General features: G+C 42.4%; 1 long non-coding RNA gene across 1 annotated transcript; it reads right to left on the bottom strand.

Moving 5' to 3' along the window:
• Nucleotides 1–2,027: 2,027 nt before the first annotated feature.
• Nucleotides 2,028–5,807, bottom strand: LOC123937626. Its single transcript, XR_006817510.1, has 3 exons — nt 5,743–5,807; nt 4,506–4,612; nt 2,028–2,159 (listed from the first exon to the last, which is right to left on the bottom strand). It is a non-coding gene; the product is annotated as an uncharacterized LOC123937626 (long non-coding RNA).
• Nucleotides 5,808–6,097: the final 290 nt, after the last annotated feature.

Raw genomic sequence — 6,097 nt, forward strand, 5'->3', positions numbered from 1 at the left:
GATCGAGCCCTGCATCAGGCTCTCTGCTCAGCTGGGAGCCTGCTTCCCCCTCTCTCTGCCTGCTGCTCTGCCTACTTCTGATCTCTCTCTGTCAAATAAATAAGATCTTTAAAAAAAAAGACATAAATTGTTGAAACTTTATTAACAAAAAGTCTCAAAGTACCTACTGTGCAGCAGGCACTAATTTAACACTCGCTTGTTGTAGACATTGCTCTAGGCACTAAAAATAGAAAGTGGACAAGACACCCCAGCCTCCAGCTTCATAAAACTTACAAGTTTGTAGTGGGATGACACCAAACATGGTGCAGAGGCGCATAAGGAGAAGATTACAAGTCATACTAAGTGCTGGAAGGAAAGTAACTGTCCCATTCTGGGTAGTCAGGGAAGGCTTCTCTGAGGAGGTGACATTTAAACAATGCAAAAAGAGGGGGAAATATTGGTAGGAGAGGGAGGTATGAAAATTCTAAAAAGCCTTGTCTTCTTTGTGGAATCCGCTCTAGATTGAATGTTTGCGCCTTCCCCCACCCCCCACCCCTGCCATCCCCAATTCGTGTGTTGAAATCTAACCCGCAAGGTGGTGGTATGAGGAAGTGGGGTCTTTGGGTAATGAATAGGTACAGGAGGGTGGAACCGTCATGAATAAAGTGCCCTTGTAAGAAAGACACTTGACTCTCCTGTCCCAAGAGGACACAGTGAAAAGCTGTCTATGAAGCAGGAAATGAGCCCTCACCGGACCACGGAATCTGCTGACGCCTTGATCTTGGACTCCTCAGCGGCCAGCAGAGTGAGAAATAAATTTCTGTTGTTTATACACTACCCAGCTCGTGGTGTTTTTGTTATAACAGCACTAATGGACTAAGACAATCCGTGGAGATAAAGTCTGCAGTGTGTCATGGGGCTGCAGAAAATGAGCCTGGCGTCTGTTCATTCCAGCTGTTAGAGGTACAGTTGGAAATTAGGAATTTTTTTCCAAAAGCGACAGGAAATCAGTACAGAGCTTTGAAACAGATAACAGATGTTTTGTTTTATGTTAATTTTTATTTATTTATTTTTTTTTAAAGATTTTATTTATTTATTTGACAGAGAGAAAGATCACAAGTAGGCAGAGAGGCAGGCAGAGAGAGAGGAGGAAGCAGGCTCCCTGCGGAGCAGAGAGCCCGATGTGGGGCTCGATCCCAGGACCCTGAGATCATGACCTGAGCCGAAGGTAGCGGCTTAATCCACTGAGCCACCCAGGCGCCCCAATTTTTATTTATTTTTTAAAATTTATTTATTTGAGAGAGAGAGCATGAGCAGGGGTAGGAGCAGAGGGAGAGGGAGAAAAAGACTCCCCGTTGAGCAAGGAGCCTGACACAGAACTCCATCCCAGGACCCTGGAATTGTGACCTGAATCTAAGCCAGACCTTTGACTGAGGCATCCAGGTGCCCTGTTTTTGTTTGTGTGTTTGTTTGTTTTTAAGGTGTGTTTATTTGAGAGAGAGAGAATGCAGTGGGGTCGGCCAGAGGCAGAGAGAGAGAATCTTAAGCAGACTCCCTCCTGAGCATGGAGCCCAACCCAGGGCTTGATTTCATGGCCCCGAGATCATGACCTGAGCAGAAGTCAAGAGTCAGATGCTTAGCTGACTGAGCCACCCAGGAGCCCCTCCGGTGTATATTTTAGGCATAGATCTAATGCTGTATGGATCTAAAGCAAGTTAAGAGAGGAGAGTGCTCAGTCAGTTGCACTCATGCACGAAAGAAACAATGGTGGCCTGGTCCAAGGGGGCAGGGGCCGAGAGGGAGAGAAGGACAGGGATTCCAGATGTACTTGTGACAGAATAAAGAAGACTTGATAGCAATCGGTGTAAGGAAAAGGAGGTGCAAAAGGAGGAATCGGGACTGGGACATGAGCTTCCAGCTAATTCACTGGGTGGGGTGGCCATGCCATTTACAGGGCTGAGGAGAGGACCGAGGAGGGAGGAAATGGCCCAATCAAATCAGCAGCTCTTTCTAACACATGCTAAATTCGAGATTTCTCAAAGGAGAAACTCAAGTACAGACATTTTCTCCCAGCAGGAAAACAAGTAAGTGCCATTTATTAATAATAATAATATGCTTAATATCCTTATTGGGTGAAGCTGTTGCTTGGAGTGTTTTCTTAGCAATTCTTCTTTGGGAACCTAAAATAATCACAAATAACTCTTCAAAATTTGGGGATTCTATTTTGGCAAGATGTAATTTTATCACAATTAAATTCAGTGTACTAAATAATGTCAGAATTTTTTAACTTTTTAAAACCATGATTAAAAAACAAACAAACATACAAATAGAAAAAAAAATACAAACATGAATCCTGAGGGCCAAATTGAAATGGAGACCTCTACCTCATTCAGTCTATGAAATCAGTCAATAGAATCGTGTAATTTTGAAAGCCAGTTGATAACTCGCCAATTTTTATCATAGTTATATGAAAAGACAATATACCATTCTTAGATTTACTTAATGTGTATGTTTTATGCTACAAATTACTTTAACAGCAGCATTATTGAAAAAGCAAATGGCACAAAACCTTTCCTTCAAATCCTGAAATATTTAATCTAAATCACTGTAAAAAACAGATGTTCATTCACACTGTCACTTAAAAATATAGATACAAGGCCCCAGAGTGAAGCAATTAGAAGTTACTGTTCCCTCAGCAATTTTAAATTGCTTGTGTTCAGCTGACATTTCTTGTGTAACTGAAAACCACATGATTTGAAGGCTTGCCTCTTTCTGTCATTTGAAAAAGCAGAAGGCATTGTAATTTCTTACTGCTTTTTCAAATAAGGAGATTTTTTAAAAACCCTAAAACATACTGTTTATTATATGTTATGTTGTCAAATGATCAAACGCTTGGTTTGAACAATAGTTACCTCATATACTATTCCCGGCAGAGTACTAGGCACCTCTGAGAAACACCAAGGAGTACTTTAAAAAAAGTTTTTTTTAAGATTTTATTTATTTGACACAGAGAGAGAGATCACAAGTAGGCAGAGAGGCAGGCAGAGAGAGAGAGAGAGGAGGGAGCAGGCTCCCTGCTGAGCAGAGAACCCGATGCGGGGCTCGATCCCAGGACCCTGGGATCATGACCTGAGCCAAAGGCAGAGGTTTAACCCACTGAGCCACCCAGGTGCCCCTACCAAGCAGTACTTTTTAAATTAAACTAACTCGAATCTGGTCATGTATGAGAGGGTGACCACCTGCCCTAGTTTGCTCAGGACTGAGGGGGTTTTAAACATAAGGATTTGTTTTAAAATTAGGACTTTCTTGGGCAAACCTGAATTATGGCCCTTGAGTAGGGGCAAGGGGAATATTATTTTTACATAAGTGCATTTTTAAAATTCGTGTGACCCCAAACATCGCTAAAAATGGAATCTGTTGATTTTGAGATAAAAAAAATAGATGTTTAGAAATAGCTAAGAGATTTTAGTTGTCCTCTTAAGGCATGTTTCAAGCTAGGACTGGGTCTTACCTTTTTGCTATAATACCCACCAGAGGCACTTTATAGGTATGTATTTAACAGGATGTTGACTGGTCAAGAAAATTAAAAGGGAGAGTGATACCACAATGCAGGTACTTCCTTCCCTCCCCCCAGGCCCCTAACTCTCAGATTTCCATGAAAATGGAAAATTAGTCTATGCTTTATAGAATTCATCTTGGGAAGAGGGAAGTGTGAGAAACTTTCAGTTTCAAGACTGATAAAAAAAAATTATGAACCAGAATGCAGATTGGTAATAAATATATTTTCTTTTTGTCTTTTTTTAGATTTCATTTATTTATTTATAAATAAAGAAATATTTATTTATTTATAAGGAGGGCAGAGGGAGAAAGAGAGAGACTCTCAAGCAGACTCCACACTGAGCTCTGGGGGGCGGATGTGGGTCTCACCCTCAGGACCCTGAGACCACAGCCCTGAGATAAAATCAAGTGTCTGGCACTTAAATGACTGCCCCCGGGGCACCCTGGAATTTTCTTCCTCAGAACTAGAATTTGTTAGGCTGCTGCAAAAAAGCCAAACTTTACCCACCCTTGTCCTTTTTTTTTGCTCTTTCATGAAATAGCTGTTCTTCCGTGTGTTTTTCCATGATTAACAGAAGCATTTGATTGGCAGTTTTTAAGGGAACTTCAAGAAAACATTCTCCTTCTGTTCTTTTTATTTAATTTTTTAAAAAATAAATAAAACTCACCAAACCAGTTAGTCTACATTCTTGGTAAAGCATTACCTGTTTCTTAATACAAGGAAGTAAAAATACATAAAAAATATATAAAGGAGGGGCGCCTGGGTGGCTCAGTGGATTAAGCCGCTGCCTTCGGCTCAGGTCATGATCTCAGGGTCCTGGGATCGAGCCCCGCATCAGGCTCTCTGCTCCACAGGGAGCCTGCTTCCTCCTCTCTCTCTGCCTGCCTCTCTGCCTGCTTGTGATCTCTCTATAAATAAAATCTTTAAAAAAAAAAATATAAAGGAGTGTTGGACCAAGGCCATGTACCTTACTGTTTACGTTGTCACTTGAGATCGGAGATCAGAAGCTCTGTCTTTCATCCTACATGTTCTTTCCCAGCCCCGGGACTGAGTCAACGGAGATGCTAACTGCATCTATGAACACACATGAAGTTTTAGTGTAAATGGGAAAAAGGGCAAGGCAGAAACATTAGCGGGTTTCCCTTCCTGTCATCTACGAATGGGAATCGATTAAAGTTATTGCGCAAGAAGCTGGGTGTGGATGCCAAGGGAGGAGGTGGGCTGGGTGGTGCTCCTGACCGTGGAGGCTTCCAGCCCTGCCTGAACTTGTCTCAAGAGCAGGGAAAGGACAAAACAAATTTCTCACCATGTCGAAGTACCTACTGGTTTCTACAAACTGAACAAGTTTTCCAATGGCAGATGTTCTCGGATCATCGGGAATATTCGTATCAATAATAGGCATTCATTTCAAAGCAAAAACATATTTAGTAGTAGTATTAGTGACTGCCTGCCACCATACGTGCAAATACACATCTTCTGGCCCCTTTTATTTAAGAACTCTGCCACTCTTTAAGTGGGTTAAAGCCTCTGCCTTTGACTCGGGTCATGATCCCAGGGTTTTGGGATCTAGCCCCACAACAAGCTCCCTTCTCAGCAGGGAGCCTGCTTCCCCTTCTCTCTGTGCCTGCCTCTCTGCCTATTTGTGATCTCTGTCAAATAAATCAATAAAATCTTAAAAAAAATTAAAATCAAACAGTAAAGAATGTCTTAAAGAAATCAAGCCTTGATCCTGGGAAGCATGGCAGAGCTCTTTAAATGTTGGTCAGTTCCAGGGTTCCTGCCCTTGGTTCCTTACCCTTTTATCCATTCTAGGTACACTTTCGAGTGACCTTAATCACGTTCAATAACTACCTTGCTACCAAGCTAACAACTTCCTATACCTTTGTCTATAGGGCTAATCTCTCTCCTGAGTTTCATGCCTGCGTATTTATCTGCCTTCTGGGTATCTCCAACTGAATGGCAATGACCTCCAATGCAACATTTTCCTGCTGGAAATAATTAACAAACCACTTCCCTAACTTCTTATCATCACTTAGTCAGGAACTGAAAGAACCCTTCAGTTCCTTCAGTTCCCGGCTTGTTCCCCTTGTTTTCCCCCTACCTCCACCGTGCATCTCATAGGTGCTAAGCTCTGGCCATTAGGTCTCTGAACTGTCTCTCACTCTCACGTCTGCCTCCTGCCTTTACCCCACGGTCCCACAAACCGCTGTTGGGTCTTCTGTGAGCTCAAGGCTGACCAATGTCAGTAACCTGCTGCATTATGCTTCTGCTTCCGCCTCAACTTTTACAGTTACTGTGTTTGGGCCCCTGCCAGTGCGCTCTTATCAAATGCAGCTTGGCTTCCCAAGAGGACATGGGAGCTAGCGTTGGCCACTTATTATGTGCGACTTATGATCGGTATTCACTTTGACTTCCTCATCTCCACAGCGAGGAAGCCATGCCTACTGTCAAAGTGCACTGAGGAGCCTTAGAAGAAACAATCAATAAAACGTGTTCTACATGGTGCCTGGCTCAACTGAAGAGATTAGTAAATTATATGTTTTCACCCATTATTCATAG

This window comes from Meles meles, chromosome 1, assembly GCF_922984935.1.
Source record: "Meles meles chromosome 1, mMelMel3.1 paternal haplotype, whole genome shotgun sequence".
NCBI classification, from domain to species: domain Eukaryota; kingdom Metazoa; phylum Chordata; class Mammalia; order Carnivora; family Mustelidae; genus Meles; species Meles meles.